This window comes from Callorhinus ursinus, unplaced genomic scaffold, assembly GCF_003265705.2.
Source record: "Callorhinus ursinus isolate GAN/ISIS: 27379988/994484 unplaced genomic scaffold, GSC_fseal_2.0 scaffold73, whole genome shotgun sequence".
In the NCBI taxonomy this organism is placed as follows: domain Eukaryota; kingdom Metazoa; phylum Chordata; class Mammalia; order Carnivora; family Otariidae; genus Callorhinus; species Callorhinus ursinus.
In genome coordinates this window covers 1,177,660-1,194,692 of record NW_027397135.1, presented here as the reverse complement: position 1 = coordinate 1,194,692, position 17,033 = coordinate 1,177,660, and the positions used below count along the sequence as shown (strand labels likewise).

Below are 17,033 nucleotides of genomic sequence, written 5' to 3'. Positions count from 1 at the left end.
CTTTTCACTGAATTAAGAAGACATCCAAATGCCTTAGCTTTTCTGGCTAAACCATTTCACCCATGAGGTGAAAACAGGTGGAGGCAGTTTGGACAAATGCTGAGGTGGTATAGCGAGCATAGCTTGGGAGAAGGGGCCCGAATGATTTATTGTCCAAACCATGACAGTTCCGAGTGTGAAATGGGTGCTATTAGCAATTATGCTGGTCAAGAGGCATACACAGAGACCATCCCATTTAAAAGAGCATGTGACATCCTCCACGTTGGAGCCAGACACTCTGGACTCAAATCCCAGCCCCACCTCTAAGAAGCTGTGGAGTTTTGGTGAATTACTGGCTTCTCCAAGTCTTGGTTTTCTTACTACTATAAATGATTGCAAGGCATAAGTAGGAAAACATATACAAAACACCTAGCACAGTTCCTGGCATGAAAAGCTCAACGGTGTTTTCATTGTTTAAACTGGATCATCATTTTTCTACTGGGAGTTTCTGTACCAGGGGGGTTTGGGGTAGCAGAGCACGTCACGTGAGAGTCTCTGGTATCCAATGGTGGGGGCCTGAGGTACACCCTTGGTAGGAGATTCCCTTTCATCTTCCTTGGGTCTATCTATCTGTTTTATAATACTTTTATGCTTTGGAAAATACGATTTAACTCACAGACCAATCAGATCTATAAAATATTAAGAAGGCCTGCTCCTCTTTCTATTTTATTCTGAATATCAAGAACTGCCATGGGTTGTTGAGAAGAGGGGGAAGGGTACAGAAGATGAAATAAGAAATGGTGGTCCTTGCTTTGATGAACATTTCCTGCCAAAGGAAAGAAGCGGATTTGAAGCAGTCTAAACGAAGTTCTGCATTTTCCAAAGCCCACTGAGAAGACAGTGCGAAGAACAACGGTGTTAAAACCATTCCAAAGAAATAATCATAGCGGTGCCTGGCTGGCTCAGTCAGAAGAGCATGTGACTCTTGAACTTGGGGTTGTGAATTCGAGCCCCATGTGGGTATAGAGATTACTAAATACATAAATAAATGAACTTAAAAAAAAAAGAAATCACAATCAAAACAAAGATCTAAGGTTTTCATAGTCCTTATTATGTGCCAGGCATTGTTCTAAATATAAAAGTAATGGGTAACATTTCTTTCATTGGTAATTGTTATCTTCATCGAGTAATTTTGCAAGTAAATTTAAGGCAGTCAGATAATAGGCACTTACTTATGTATCTGTGCAATGAATAGCTGTGACATGAGAAATCATCACAACTATTGACAGTCCTGGGATGTACAGAGGTGTGAGACGTAGTGTCTGTTCTTAAGGGGCTTTTAATTCAAGTAAGACAACAAACTTGTCCATAGGTGAAAATAAAAAGACTCGGAGGGTATGTGCTAAGTGCTGAAAGTGTGAGTCAGAGAGAAGAGCACTCACTGAGGGCTGGACAGCCAGGCAGGGAGTACAGAGCAGCGGTGAGGAAAGCAGGCATGCCTCAATAGGCGGGGCCCCAGCAGAGCCAGGGAGGAGGACTGCACAGGGCACCTGGGGCGGGGGGGTCAGTGGGAGACACAGTGGAGGGGAGGGCCAGAGTGCCCAGGCTAAGAAGGCCCAAAGAGGGCTTTTTTTAAGCATGAGGGTGATGGAACAAAGTGTTCTTTGAGGCAGCTTAGCTTAGCCGTGGTTTGCAGAGTGGATCGGATCAGGGACAAAACAGAATTAGGAAGACCAGGTCAGGGAGGACGATGCCAGTTCTGCCCCGGGTCAGACTAGGTAGGAGAACCAAAGAGAGGTTCTGGGTACTCTGGATGTGGCGCTCTCCAGCCCACGAGTTTTCTGACCCGAACCTGTGGACGCGGCTCCCACCTTGTAGCCCTCGGGACAGGGTCTTCCCCTTGATAAACGTTCCAGGAACCCAATGATCTCTTCACTTTCCCTGGGACTGCTTTGTCCATTTTTAATATGTTACTTCATTTCTCATTCAGTAGGTTTGTTAAACTATGAATTTTATGTGAGTTTTCCACCACAGGGGCAGCAGCGTAATGTTGAAGTTACCTGCAATGCTGTATATGTGGTAGGGTGGGAGGTGAGCGGCAGAACTGTTTAGGTCCTTTTTGACTGCTGGGGATGGTGTTCAGTGTTGAGGAGCCCATTGTCACACTGAATATGTTGGAATACCGATAAACCTTCTTCCTGAGCTATTCTATGTTTAAGAATTCCCACTTTGGCCTCCCTGAAGAGCTAGATTTTTCAGGGTAGGGTTCTTCAAATTCTTCTGACCTTGTTCCATGGTAAGAAATACACTTGACAACTCAACCCAACACATACAGACATACAAAATACACACACACACACACACACACACGTATATGGACAAACCTCTCTCTCTCTCTACATATATATGTCTCTCTATATGTAACTATATCTATCTATCTATATGCATATAATTTAAACAGAAGCTTCAAGAAAAAACATATAGCTTTACTATCTGTGACATGATGCCCTTGTATATTCTATTCTCTTTTATTATTTCCTTTAAAAAATTCTGGTTATGAACCAGATACAAAGCCCATATAATAACCACGCAAAATGTGGTTACTATAACCTTCCCCAATCTGGGCACGTTGTCCCACCTATATTTTCATACAAATCCAAAGAAAGGTCCAGAAGGCAGAGTCTCTTGAGTGCCAAGGTCATCTTATCTCCTGTGACTGCCTAGCTCCCTCGTTTACAAAATGTACCCAACTTATTCCTGGTGGGATGAAGAAAGGATGGGGGCCTTGTCACACTGGGGATGAAAAGGTATAAACATCTGGTCTAGGGATGACCAGATGGGATTTGGGCCACCATCATATGGTTGAAGAGGAAGAACTTGCCGCTCCAGAGTCATCTGATCATCACTGATTGGGAAGGAAGCTTCCTTTTCTGTACTTTCCTGTCACCTCTGTTTCAAAAGGGTTCTCCCCAAGTGAGGTGTCTATAGCTCCCCGATAAAGCAGAACTGGCTGGAGAGAAGTCCTACATTACTCCTAAATTCCAACTTCTGAGGACAGCCAGTGGGAAGCCTAGACCGGGGTGTGCTTTAGGGCGCCTTCTTTGCATTGTTAATAGGGTGAGGTGTTTTGTAAACACAGAATGAATCAAGGCTCTGTGTTGAAAAGAATCTGGACTCTGAATTGTTTTATTAAAAAAATTAGTACACTCCACCTACTCACCTACTTCTCTCCCCTGCCCCCCACCCCGCCCTAACACATGGTATGGTATCAAGTGGTGTTTATTTAAAAATTAGAGTTCCAGGACCATATCCTCATGGGGGACAATCAGCATTAACAACTGAGGTTTCTTCCCCTTCTGTTGTGACACTTTAGATTAGTTCAATCCATGCCCCAGTTGTAGGGCCATGTTGGCAAGGAGATTTTTCTAAAGGTTTTTTTTTTTCTCATTGCCTAGAGCCAAAGATTTTGTCCTTTGACCTTTTGATTCTCGCTCTGCATCTAATTAATGCCAGGTCACCACAAGTAAAACTCAAATGAGGTTAAGTGGAAAAAGCAAAAGCAAAACCCCCAACAAGCTACAAAGCCCCAAGCCTGTCCAGCCAACTTTTAAAAGCTCACCATTTTGGAACAGTACAATCACTTGGATAAGAGAATATTTCTCCTTTACCTCCCCACTCACCGCCCCCCCCCCACCTTCCATTTGTTTGGTGCCTGATTTGTTTCTCGTTGCAGTAGGGAGGTCAAAGCCAGCCAGGAAAATGAATGGAATCAGCCTCCTACCGGGGCGCCTGGAGCGGGCGGGTGTTACGGATCAGCGTAAAGCCAGCTCCCTTTCCCGGGCCGGGCCGATGTAACTCACTGGAGTGGCAAATTACATCAGACCTACAGCTGTAACCCGACATTATGATTAATTTGATCAGTAATTTCTCCTGTTTTTCATTTTAATCGGTGTGACTATTCTGCTGTGGCAGGTCTTTCAGATCTAATTAAGATAAATTTCCGAGTAAAAGACTTGGCAGACTTTCCGAGTCAAATCCAGGCATCGAGTGTGAAGACCTGCAGCCCCAGTCAATCACCTTCGGGGAGGGCCGGCGCCGCACGCGGCAATCAGCCATTCACACTTAAGCAAATTCATAATCTCCGGCAGTGCTTAGTCATTCTCCCCAAAACGTCCCAGGCAGAGAAGGAAAGAAAGGAAGACCCCGGACAATGTCATTTCTCCCCTTGCGCTCACACTCCGCTGATCTGCCCAGATTACGTGGATAACCTTGTAAGAGGACACTTCACAGAAACCCTGAGTTGGTGTTCCTAAAAAAATTTAAATAAATATGTGCCTATGTATATATCAAATAAATGCAACTATATATACACACGAATATGGAGCACACATACATGTAATTAGGGAGATTGAAAGGCTACATAATAGCTCTTTTGCAGCCAGCACGGGAGAGCGATGGGCATCTCTCCGGACAAGACCGGGGATGAGAGAAAGCCCTACCATGAGAAATGGAAGTATGAGCTGGGAAGCCTCACGGCCAACACAGAGATTGGTCCCCACTCAAATACACATAGTCTGCTTTCTCAGGGAGGCCAGAAGAAGTCCCGTGCCTTGAGGCTGAACACTGGGGACCTGCCCTGGACTCTGAGGGTTGTAAGTGCAAAACAAGGGTTACTGATGTTGTCTACAATGCTTCCAACAACAAACTGGTCTGCACCAGTGAAGAACTGTTTCGTGGGCTCACTGGCAGCGCCCTGCACCGACCGTGGGAGGAGCCCCACTATGCACTGTCCCTGGGCTGCAAGAAGGGGGCCAAACTGACTGCCTAGGAAAACAATCAAAGAAACAAAACAAAAAACAATCAAAGAAACAAACAAACAAAAAAACCCCAATCAAACAAAATTCAGAAGAAATATGATGAAAGGAAAAAGAATGGCCAAATCAGCAGTCTTCTGGAGGAGTGTTTCCAGCAGGGCAAGCTTCTCGCGTGCATCGCTTCAAGAGCAGATGGCTCCATGCTGGAGGGCAAGGAGCTAGAGTTCTAGCTGAAGAAGATCAAAGCCAGAAAGACAAATAAATCTTCCTCCCTCCTATCTTTGGTCACGTGAAAAAGGTGTTTACTGTTAAAAAAAAATAAAGTCTACAAAACACACATATAGTCTAACCCTTTAGTGCAAATACAAGTCCATCCACATATCGGACTTGGGTTGGCAGGACTTAAAAACTTATTTCCCCGATTTGTTTTCTTTTAGGTCAATCCATGCATTCATTTGTGTATTCTGAGGCTAGTGACTGATATTTGTACAAGTTATGTTAGGTTTCTTCTGTTCTTTGAAGATGAAGATGTTAATAATGAGATTATTTTTTCCTGAAGCCATCAAATCAGTAAGACCTGTCTATCCAACCTGGTAGAGGCAGACATTGGGCAAGTGTTGAGGATTTGCCTGGGTTACTGGGTCTACATGCCCACTTACAGGATGTCCAAAATGACATGCTAAGAACCTAGAAGGTGTGGATGTTCTTGAAGACTTCTCTTGCATTTTATGAAGAATACATTGCTTCACCATGATGGCACCACTCCCAATAGTCACACAGCAAATTCTCTATTCTAGCAGAAATGGCCACTTTTTAGAAGTGACTAGAGAGAAGCTGTTTAATGTGAATGTCATTTTGTAACCAGCTCCCACACTCCTGATGAAGAGGGGAAAGAGCTTTCACAAACCACACTATCAGATCTTTCATCAGGGAAGAAGAACTATGTTCTGATTCTGCATGGCCTCATTTGGAGGATGATTTTGCTACCATTTTACATTGATTTGGGGCTTTTGCTCTTGAAAAAGTGTATTGAAATGCTGATGTAGGAGAATACTCCCTCACCCCTCACTGAAGCAGACAGTCTCACGTGCAATTCCATGGCTGTACAACAGATGGTGAGGATGTAGGAAGCGGTGATCTTCATAGTCATATAGCCAGGCGATCTAGGGCCTAAAAATTGGAATGAGACCCACTGACTTTTGAGCTCTGATTTCTCAGTGGTCACAGACCATTTCAATCTCTTTGTACTTGAGTTTCAATTAGGTAGAAACGGTTCCAACAAAACTAGTAGATTTACCAAATAAAGGGAAGAATGTGTGGCTGCACCCTCACCCCTAACTTCAGAGTTTCTGGTTCGTGAGCAATGATAAGATTGAAATTGAGATCTGGAGCTACAAGAAAGAACAGAGAGGGGAGGGTGAAGTCTTTCTTCAAACTGTGCAATTACCTCCAGCTTCATCTGCAAGTTAGAAATCATTATGTGATTTAAATGAGATCTCTTTAAACAGATGGAAATCCCACAATGAAAAAAAAAAAGACTAAAAAGAGGCAGATGAGCACAGTAGACAAGGTTTTATGTCAGAGAGACCTTGGTTTGAATCTTGCTTCTTAGAGGTCCTTACTCCTAACTTCCTCGCCTGTGAAGTGAGCTAGTGGGACATCTAAGGTTCGTTGCGCTTTGCTACTCAAGATGTGGGCGGAGGGCCAGGCACATCCGCCTTACCTGAGCTGGTTAGAAATGCAGAATCTGGGGAGGGCCCTCTACCCCAGAGCTACTGAATCCAAGTCTACATTTATCAAGGTCCTAGGGGAATTCATATGCAAAGAAAAGCCTGAGAAGCCCTGGTATAGATTGGATGGGACACCAACTAGCAGCAGTCTGGGCATCTAATAAACTCTCAACCAGCAGCAGATAGTTGTTCTTGTTTGGAACAAAAGGGTGTTAAAAGATTATTTATTTCTCCTATTCTGTGTGTCAGAGGTGAATCACAAGGTGTGAGGTTTTTCTGCAAATATTGGCTAATAACCCAACTTCAGAGCCTGGGAGAGGCTCCAGTGGATAACAAAGTACACTTATGGCTGTTTTCATTTCCTGATGGGCTGTGAATCTGGGGGAGGGGGAGGGTCGAAGTAACACTGGCTCAGTTTTCTTAGAAATGAAGACCTAGTTTTATTATTATTATTTTTTAAAGATTTTATTTATTTATTCATAAGAGACAGAGAGAGAGAGAGAGGCAGAGGGAGAAGCAGGCTCCCCGCTGAGCAGGGGGCCTGATGTGGGACTCGATCCCAGGACCCTGGGATCATGACCTGAGCCGAAGGCAGATGGTTAACCATCTGAGCCACCCAGGCGCCCGACCTAGTTTTATTATATCATAGAAGTAAAGTTAGCACCAACTCCTGCAACTGACATGTCACGTATAAAGTATTTTGTATAAATAAGAGGTAGGAATTTGCTTTTTTACAAATGAATAATTAGGAGCCTATTTACAAGACACTCGGTAGCTGTCCTTAACCCTGGCTCCAAGTTGGAATCACTTGGGCTTCTTTAAAAATGGTGTTGTCCATGCTTTGCCCCACTTGGGTTCACCCAGGTGTTGGTACTGAAGAAAAAAACTCCACAGAGGATCCCAACATGCAGCTAATGCTGAGAACCACTGCCACTGAATGTAAATTTTCTCTTAAAAAGGAAAGCAAAGAGTTGAACAAAATACAGTGTGGGCATGGCCACAGCTGTTTGGAGATGACATGGCTTGGGTGAGCCAAGAAGAAGGAGGGAGTTCAGACAAGGCAGTGAGATAATGGGCCCCCGTGGCCCAGAAAATATTTGATTACATGGAGGTCTGCCTTTCTGGTATGAAGATACCTCCTTTATCACTTAAGGAAGTTCAGTAGCAATGAAAATGGTATGCAAGTTGTGCCTTGAAGATGCTTAAGATGTATTCACGGTGATATTTACACTGGGGGAGGTTGGAAAATACCCCATTTTTGGTTTCTGCCTTTAATAACTTTCTGCCTCACCCAGGTTGGTTCCAAGGCCCATTGGCTTTTTTAGCTCTGGATTGGTCAAATTCCTTCCATGGGGTGCAGAATACTGGAAGTGGTAATTACTCTAAGGAATGTTAATTTTTAGAACCTCAGACAGAGGCACAAGATGACTTTCCCTCTGATTTACAACATACAAGTTTCCAAAGACAACCAGACTCAAGAGAGCTTCTTTGGGGGGAAGTGAGAGGCTTTCTCTGAAATCTTCTCTCTGAACCCCTTCAACATTGCTTTCTTCTCTGAATGCCACATTCATAACCTCACAATGCAGCGACGGAGAGCTCAACTCTGGAAAGACTGGCCAGCCTCGGGGAGGAAAGGGAGCCCAGCTGAGAAAAGAAGGAGTTCCCTGACTTGACTTCTCTTTTATGACAGTTCCATTTCTTCTGGTGTAGAAAACTAAGTGATGGCTGATCCCAGTCAAACAACAGTTCAGACAAAATGTGTCAGGCTGGAAAGTTGCATTGATCCGAGCCCAACTGGGCTTTCAGATGAGAGCCACTAGTTTCCAGAAGAGAGCCGTCGGCATCTACATGCAGGGCGCTCCCCCCACCACTGCGTTCGTCTGTGTCCTCACAGGTATCCCCACTGAGTGGCCAAGGACTGGGAAGTGCCCTTCCAGTGGACAGCCACTCTAAAGAGCACCCGAACCTTGGCCATGTGGATTCCTTTTACACATGTAAGAAGGAACTCTGCAACTGCTGTTCTCAACATGGCGCCTTTCTCTGTCTTATCTCTGGACTGAAGCCAGAATACCCAATTTAGTTCTCCACAGAGAAGGATGAAAGAGAAGGAAAACACCAGTGTCTCCAAGGCACTACCTCTCTCTTTTTAAAATAGGAAGCAAGGAAAAAGTCAGGATGGGAGCATTACCACTGAGAGAGAGTGCCCCACAGACAGAGAGTTTTGACATCGGGGACTCTAGAGGCCTGACACCCAGCTTGCCATACAGATTGCAGACTGACTTGACCTGTGGTTTGGATTCCAACCACTCTTAACACCCACGGGTTGAGAAGGCGGTTGTCACGGTATTGGGGAAACGTCCTGACCACTGGAAACTCCTCAGTCAAAAGGCAGGAAGATGCGGGTATGGTGAGGAGGGAGCATGCCCTCTCTGTCCTGTTGATTCTGTGGGGCTGCCGGGGGGCATGGGGCCCAGGGGTACCCTGCTGTCACTTCTCCATGCCCTGGCATGGGGAGCCACGACTCCAGGTACAGTGCTGTGTGAACAGGAGCAATAATGGGCAGGGAAGAAGAGGAAGGGGGTAAGCCCAGCTGAAGGAGAAGCTCTCCAAGACCTCAGCTGCCTTGAGGGGCAGCGCAGGCAGACCTTCCCTTAATTTTTTGACCCACTGGTTTTTCTCATTGCCAACTGTAAGGACCATCCTTGGTTTCAGCTTTCCCTGCTCTTGCTTTGGTTTTCAGTTTTTTCTTCCTTCTTTCCCCACTTCTCTAAACTTTGTTTTCTCTACTGTCCAGTCCACAGGATTTGGCCTGTGGATTTTTGCATGACGTCCTAGGTAAAAAAAATGCAAGATTATTTTAGTTGTGTGGATGCTGCAATAATTTAGAGAAGGAAGCCTTAGAGTAGTTGCTGAGGGATTTTCCATGATATTAATTAGTGTTATGTGAAAAAAAAAAGGTTCAGTGGTTACATAAGTTTGAGAATTTCTTGGTTAGATAATGTTGACTAGACCTCTACTGCAGGATGTGTTTTAGCTTTTGGTGTCTTACTATTCACTGAGAAATATCTAGGAGTGGCATGCAGTGTGTGGTACCTGCCTCTTTCTCTCTCTATCCATCCATTCATCCATTTAACCTCCCATCTATCTATCTATCTATCTATCTATCTATCTATCTATCTACCTATCTATCCATCATCTATCTGTCCGTACATCCATCCATCCATCCATCCATCCATCCATCTGTCATCTACCTACCTACCATAAAAGCTGTTTTCACTGCAATTTCTTTGGCCTGGGTGTTTTGTGGAAGACACTTTGGAAAATTTTGCCTTAGAAAATGCTGGCAACCAAATAAGGGAGTAAGAATACATAACTCACCAACAACCCAAATGAACAATCGCAGAGGCAGTAAAATATAAATGGAGATGCTCTGAAGTCTGACAGTAATGTTGAGGAAGTTCCTTCAGCTTTCTGACAGTCTGCTTCCCTGCATCTGAACAGAAGATAATTTTTGCCTCTTCTAGGCTCTTGTGAGGAGGAAATGAGAGGCCAAAGTACTCAGAAAGTATAAGATACATAGATAGAGTCGATAAATGATAATGGTTATTCCAGGAGACCAAGGCATGAAATACTCTCTGTAAAATGCACTAGGTAAATTTTTTATTTATTACTTATTTTTTTAAAGATTTTATTTATTCATTCATGAGAGACAGAGGGAGAGAGAGAGAGAGAGAAGCAGAGGGAGAAGCAGGCTCCCAAGGAGCAGGGAGCCCGATGCGGGACTCGATCCCAGGAGCCTGGGATCATGACCTGAGCCGAAGGCAGATGCTTAACCATCTGAGCCACCCAGGCACCCGCACTTTGTAAATTTTAAAACACACTGAAAATATTGGCCACATATTATCAGGAGTCTTTCTTGAGTATTGCATACCTGTTGTGGGTTATGGTGTGGTACACACATTGTTCTTTCTTTCCATACAAACCACCTTATTTGTGTTATTTCATAAACAGAATGTGGACCTGGAAAGGGCTGTAAGATCATCTAATACAAACTTTTCATATACTAAGTGACACAACGGAGGCCTTGAGATCAGGCGACTTGCCCAAGGTCAGAGAGTGGCAGAATCGGGATCACCAAGATTCTTCCTGTTCACCCACATACTAAAACCCACAACTTTGGGAATTTAGAAGGAAAAAAATAATTTTTGGATCTTAATAACATTGGTGGAGAATCTGACGTTCTGTGGGTTGAGTGAGAATTATTTAAGATTACAGAAGCATATGGTTACAGTTCTTTCTTCCTGCTCCCTACCTTCTCCAAGGCCTTTGTGCAGGCTTGCCCTTGCTCTGTGTGCCCCAGCCTCCCTCTGCCATGTTCCCCTTCTCAGAAAGCCTCCTCACCTCTCCGACTGGACTCTGCAAAACTTGTGTGTGATTATTAGCCTCATGTTAGCTTAGATGGGTTTTGCTGTGGTGTGCAGTGCATGGTTTTGTTGTGGACACATGCATTTTTATATTCCCATGAATATTTGCTTTTTGTTCAACTTTGAGGGGTCTTTTTGTCTCCTGTCCCCCTCAGATGATAGTATCAGTAGTCAAGAAAGGAAAGAAGGCAGGCAGGATACTGGTATTTTTTCAGTACCAGCTATCTATCAGAAACTCTCATGTAAGTCATCTTATTTACTCCTCACATCATCCCTCCAGCCAAGGAGGAAATCGAGGCCAAGGATGGGCTGACCCCAAGGGCCCAGCAGAGCCAGCATTCATTCAAGTTCAAGTCTGTCTGCTTCTAAAAACCATGTTCTCTATGGCACCACGTTGTCTGTTCTGCAAACCTTCCCTGGGGCCACCATGCACACCACAGGTGCTCGATAAATGTTTGCAGATCATGATAGAAGTGCTTTCTCTACAACCTGGAGAACATTCACTTCCAAGTCTATACTGTGGAAGTCAATTTAAAAGCCTGTGGAAAAAGTATCCCAAACCTGTGGGAAATGAACTGAGGCTCAAATAGGAGGAATAATACTTGATCATGCAAGCCCCAAGAAGACCATGTTACGTTAGCATAAATACTGGCTGTATTTTGCTCAGAGGGAAGTGCCAGCCGGCACATTTGGCGTGTCTCAAATTTCCACTAAAACCTGCATCTATGCACATGGAGGCAAAACAGTTTCAGAAATATTCTGAATAGACTTGGAGATTTGCTTATCAGCCCCATCCGACAGACGGTGATGGAACTGGACGTCGTGTGTGGCTCTAGTCTCATTGCTGAGCTCACCGCAGACAAGCCACGGATCTGCCCATTGTCATGCTCAGAGTGGACTGCTTTCTGGGGGAAGTTATAACTTGCCATGTTCGAATGCAACAATAATCTCTCCACCCCCTTTGAGTCTGGCACCCTTGCTATCTATCGCTACTTGACGTGAGCTTCCATAGTCAGTGAACATGCTGTCTGCTTTGTTAAACCCTTTTCTACATGATTTGACTAATCTACACAGAACTACCCAGAAATGGTAAATTTAGACAATGACAAAGAAGCACCGCACTATATAAGTATATTCTTGGTAAACTAATTTTCCCCCTGCCACTCTCAAAGCAATATAAACTTTGTTGTTCCTCCTGGATCTCAAATGCTTGTAATAAATTCTTTGAAATGTCAGTAATGTTGAACTGAGGGTTTTTTTTTTTTAAGGAGATTTTCTTTCTTTCATAAAAGGAAAAATTGTCCCTTGCAGAGAATGCGGATAAACATGCTTTGTTTATTTTATTCAGTGCTGAGTACGGTTGGGTAAAGGGACTCCTGTTTCCCACCCAACCTCTTCCTGAAAGAGTGACTGATGAATGAAACCCTCAACTTACTGGACAGTAGTATAACCAACATTTGCTTTACGTATTTATAGCCTACAATGCATTTCCATCAGTATGTTATATTTAATCTCCATGATAATTCTCTGGGTTTGGGTGGATTTTTCTCCTCCAGAGTAATGAATTTTCTTTTGGTTCTTTAAGCCCAAGAGGAAGCCTTACTCACACTGCATGGACTCTTCCCGGTTTTGAAAGCTCCTCACAGCCTGAATTGCTCAGGGAGAATGGTGCCTGCACAGTGATACTTTGTCCAATGTCACCAAACTTACTTGTTTTCATAAAACCATAAATCAGTTCAGTGAAAAATGTCAACCAAATTAAAAACATTTCAATTCAATCAATGATTGGTTTATTAGACCCATGCATACACAGTTTAGTGAGGATGGATTTCCACCACATTCCTCTGCTCCGATCCACTCTCCAACACACACTTGCCTTTCTACTGTGCAAAATTTGGTGCAATTGTCAAGTTCAACTGGAAAGTGGGATCCAAGACCTGGATGGAATTTACAGCGGACAAAATGTCACTGGCCTTGGAGGGTATTTGCCAACTAAATCATTTACGCGGCTAGTACCCCAACGGTGGGGGTTGAGGATGAGGGAAGCAAGGCAGTCATCTCAGGCACAAAATTTGCTTGCCCCAAAACACAGTCATCAAGATGAACAACATCTAATGTGATATTTTAAAAAATCAAAATGAATGCAAAAAATTCATGATCAGGGCCCTGGGTGGCTCAGTTGGTTAAGCGACTGCCTTCGGCTCAGGTCATGATCCTGGAGTCCCTGGATCGAGTCTCGCATCGGGCTCCCTGCTCAGTAGGGGGTCTGCTTCTCCCTCTGCCTGCCGCTCCCCCTGCTTGTGCTCTCTCTCTCTCTCTGACAAATAAATAAAATCTTTAAAAAAAAATTCATGATCAACAAAATCAGTATTGCTGACTTTTCCGCTTGTCTCAGACTCCGGTATGACTCAAGGTTGTTATTGATCTTATATCCAAAATTTGATATTCAGTGCATCATGGATTTTGGCATTCATTTTGATTTTTAAAAATACTGCATTAAAATATTATCATCAGGGCGCCTGGGTGGCTCAGTCGGTTAAGCAACTGCCTTTGGCTCAGATCATGATCTCAGCCCCTGGGATCGAGCCCCCCATCTGGCTCCCTGCTCAGCGGGAAGCATGCTTCTCCCTTTCCCTCTGCCCCTCCCCTCCCACTCATGTTCTCTCTTGCTCGCTCTACCTTCTCTCTCTCTCAAATAAATAAATTTTTAAAAATCTTTAAAAAACTATTATCTATCTTGACAGTTGCACTTTGGGGGGCACCTTGAGTTTTGCACCCAAGTGCATCCCTTGTCTCACCTTAGTCTTGGTCCAGGCTACAGAATTCTACACTGTGATTCAGCCTCATGTGGGCAAGGAGATGTCTGAGCTCCCTTTGAATCACCAAGGCCGGAAAGGGGTTACATGACTATAACTACAAAGGGTAGCAGTATATGCCGCCCCACAAGGTGTCACTTCAGCATGAGGATTATTTTGACTGAAGACAATCAAAAAGTAGACATAAGAAAAGCTCTCTGACATTCCCTTATTTGCCAAAAGCAGGACATAGATGTGCTAAAAGGACAGCAGTTGGTGTCTGGGAACAACTCGAAACCCTTTTCAGCATGAAAGGAATCGATAACAGATCTTGCCGAAATTAGCCTTTACTTCCTGTGAAATTCCCAGTATCGGGGCGCCTGGGTGACGTAGTCGGTGAAGCATCCGACTCGTGGTTTCTGCTCAGGTCATGATCTCAGGGTCAGGAGATGGAGCCCCATGTCCAGCGTTGGGCTCCAGGCTCCACGCTCAGTGCAGTCTGCTTAAGACTCTCTCTCCCTCTCCGTCTGCCCCTCCCCATCATGTGCACGCACTCACGTTTTCTCTCTTTTTCTCTAACATAGATAAATCTTAAAAAAAAAAAATTCCCCATATTTGCCCTCCCACAATTTGCCACCCCTAGAAGCTCCAAGTCCGTCTCCTTTGTCACTTCTCTACCGATGTATCATTCTTTTGTTAAAATGCTATGTAAACCCACCCCCTTTGAGTTACTCATCATTGAGTGCTCCCATGTGTGACGCCCAAGTTAATAAACTCCAATTTGTTTTCCTCCTGTTAGTCTGTCTTTTGTTAGTCTAATTTATGGGCCACAGCCTGAGAACCTGGGATAAGGAGAGAAAAAAGATTGTTTTTCTCCTGCACCTGCATGGGTCGCCCAACACAGTTTCAGAGGTTTTAACATAAAACTGCAAATAAAGTGGAAGATGGAGCTCGAGAAAGTGTTTAATTTTACCCCCCTCCTTAGAGATGAAAAAACTTAGACCCACAAAGTTTTGACTAATTCCATGCTAAATTAAGACTAACTGCTAGAGAAAGAAGAGGGTGGCCCAGGGCACTGAGCTTTTCTTTTCTTTTTTTTTTTTAAGTTTTTATTTTATTTTAATTCCAGTTAGTTAACATAGAGCGTTATTCTGAGCCTTTCTATAGGAAGAAGCCCCCCGTTGGAGACCATTTGCTTTAAAAAGGATGAAACTCATATTTTGTCTAACTGCTTCCCAAAGGGTTGGGCTCTCTGTCTTAAAAAGGGATGATGTACCATCCTCTCTATCACTCAACACACTTTGGAACTTACGAGAAGATCAGGAGGCTGGGTCCTCTGCATAGCAGAGGTGGAATTTGGACACGGTTTTACTGCCAGCTGCCTGAATGGTAACAAGACCTTTACCTTGGCAAATGCACACGGTCGAGAACAATTTTACACTATCTTTCGAGCAACTTCACCTCTGAGGAGGTGACCGTGCCCCTCACTCCTCATCCAAGCCCAGATAACTTTCCCTCCCCGGACTGCTTCCACTGATCTCTCTCTCCCTCTGTTATTTATTAAAATGTGCAATACAACAAGAAAAGGAAATGATTATCCTGCCTCCTGCCATGCAAGACGGCATGCGGAAGGCCAAGGTTAAATGCAGCATTTGGTTTCTTAAGCTTCTCTAATGCACAGGTGTGGAAAAGCAATCTGGGACCAGAGCTTACAGCGGTGACTCTCTGAGGATAAAAACTTGACTTTAATTTGGAGTCTCCGGCTAAGATACAATCTGCTTCTGCTATCATTACCTCACTTATGTTTGTCCCCACTCTCTTTCCACTCTGCCTCTGCCACCAGCTGAGTGGGAAGAAATTAACCTGACCTTGAAGAATACCCAGAGAATCTTGAGGACCATCGAGTTTTCAGTGGCCAATACAGAGGCCTACCAACATTTACATAGACTCGTGGGCCTGAAAGGGATCTTAAGAATTATCTAGACCACAGATTTAACAGATGAGAAAATGGAGTCCAAAGAGCTAAAGTGACTCGTCCGAAGTGGTCAGCTAGTCACTTGGAAGAAGAGTCAGAACGAGAATGAGACCTCAAAGCCCTGTGGCACCGTGACTAGGCTCCAACCACGTCCGGCTCATCCCCAGATCACTGATGAAGGAACATGCACATCCCGGGGCTTTTATACAATGTTTATAATTTCCCTAGGGCAAATAAAAACTCCCAAGGAATGGGCTCAAGAAAAGCCATCTCAAAGGTCAGGGAAAGGAGGTATTTCAATATTCTTTAGGGTCTTTATCCAGATCAAAATTGTATATTCAAATTAGAATTCAACATTGTTTTTTCTATCTAGGAATGAGACCCTATGTTTTCTCCCCCAAAAGTTGCTTCTGTTTATGTTTCTGATCTGCTCCTACCCAACACATTCTGTATTTCTAGTTTTAGATTCTGGCACAGCCCGTGGCCAGTGGGTTGGAGCAAAAGTACGAAGTATGGATTGATATTTATCCTGGAACCTGCAGATTAAATTCAACCCACCGATGTGTTTTGTAAATCCAAGTCTGTTTTTCTTATTTATACTGAGAAGTATAAATTCTCTCCTCATCCCTCCTGAGAATGAATTTGTGGGTGGGTAGCTCTTGAGTCTCAGTGAAGATTCTAAAGACAGCCCTCCGGGGGCCAGCTTCTGGTACTCATGCTGGACAACCTCTCACCTATAACCCGGAGCAATCAAAATTAGTTCTCTGAAGTGATCATCCTCGAGACTTCTATCTGTCTTGAAGCAACAACTGGCTTTTGTAAATGAAGTCAACTTCATGGACTTGAGTAAAAGGGTGAAAAACTTATACTGCAGTCTTAGAGAAAAACCAGACAAGAACTATCTGGAGAATTTCAGTCATACGGCCTGCCAGTGGTCTTCATCTTTTTTTTTCATCTCGAGAAATGACCTCACCCAGTGAGACCCATACAAGCCACTTTTATTTATTTATTTTTTCTGAAGCTACGACAGCTTCTACACACTGTAGAAGTAATTATTATCCTTCAAAGTTGTTTGCTTTTTTAAACCTTCCGAATTACTGGTTTTCCCTGACAACCTAAGTTGCATTGTTCTTAACTCTCTCAAGCAGATTCTGAAACATGCAGAAGGACAAAGCCCACGTGAAAATAAAGAATCGTAAAATAGAATGTACACTGTCATATATGAATTTAGTTGATCTTTGTTCCCTTTAATAATCTTCAAACAAAACACCTTATTCTGGTTCATAAAGATCATTACCTTTGAGAGTTAAATATCT

General features: G+C 43.8%; 1 protein-coding gene and 1 pseudogene across 2 annotated transcripts in view; one reads left to right on the top strand and one right to left on the bottom strand.

Annotated features, from left to right (window-relative positions):
• Positions 1-17,033, bottom strand: part of POU6F2 (POU class 6 homeobox 2) — a 485,531-nt gene that overhangs the window by 97,973 nt on the left and 370,525 nt on the right. The gene's annotated exons all lie outside the window — the stretch shown is intronic.
• Positions 4,434-5,086, top strand: LOC112809722 (small ribosomal subunit protein eS8 pseudogene; annotated as a pseudogene).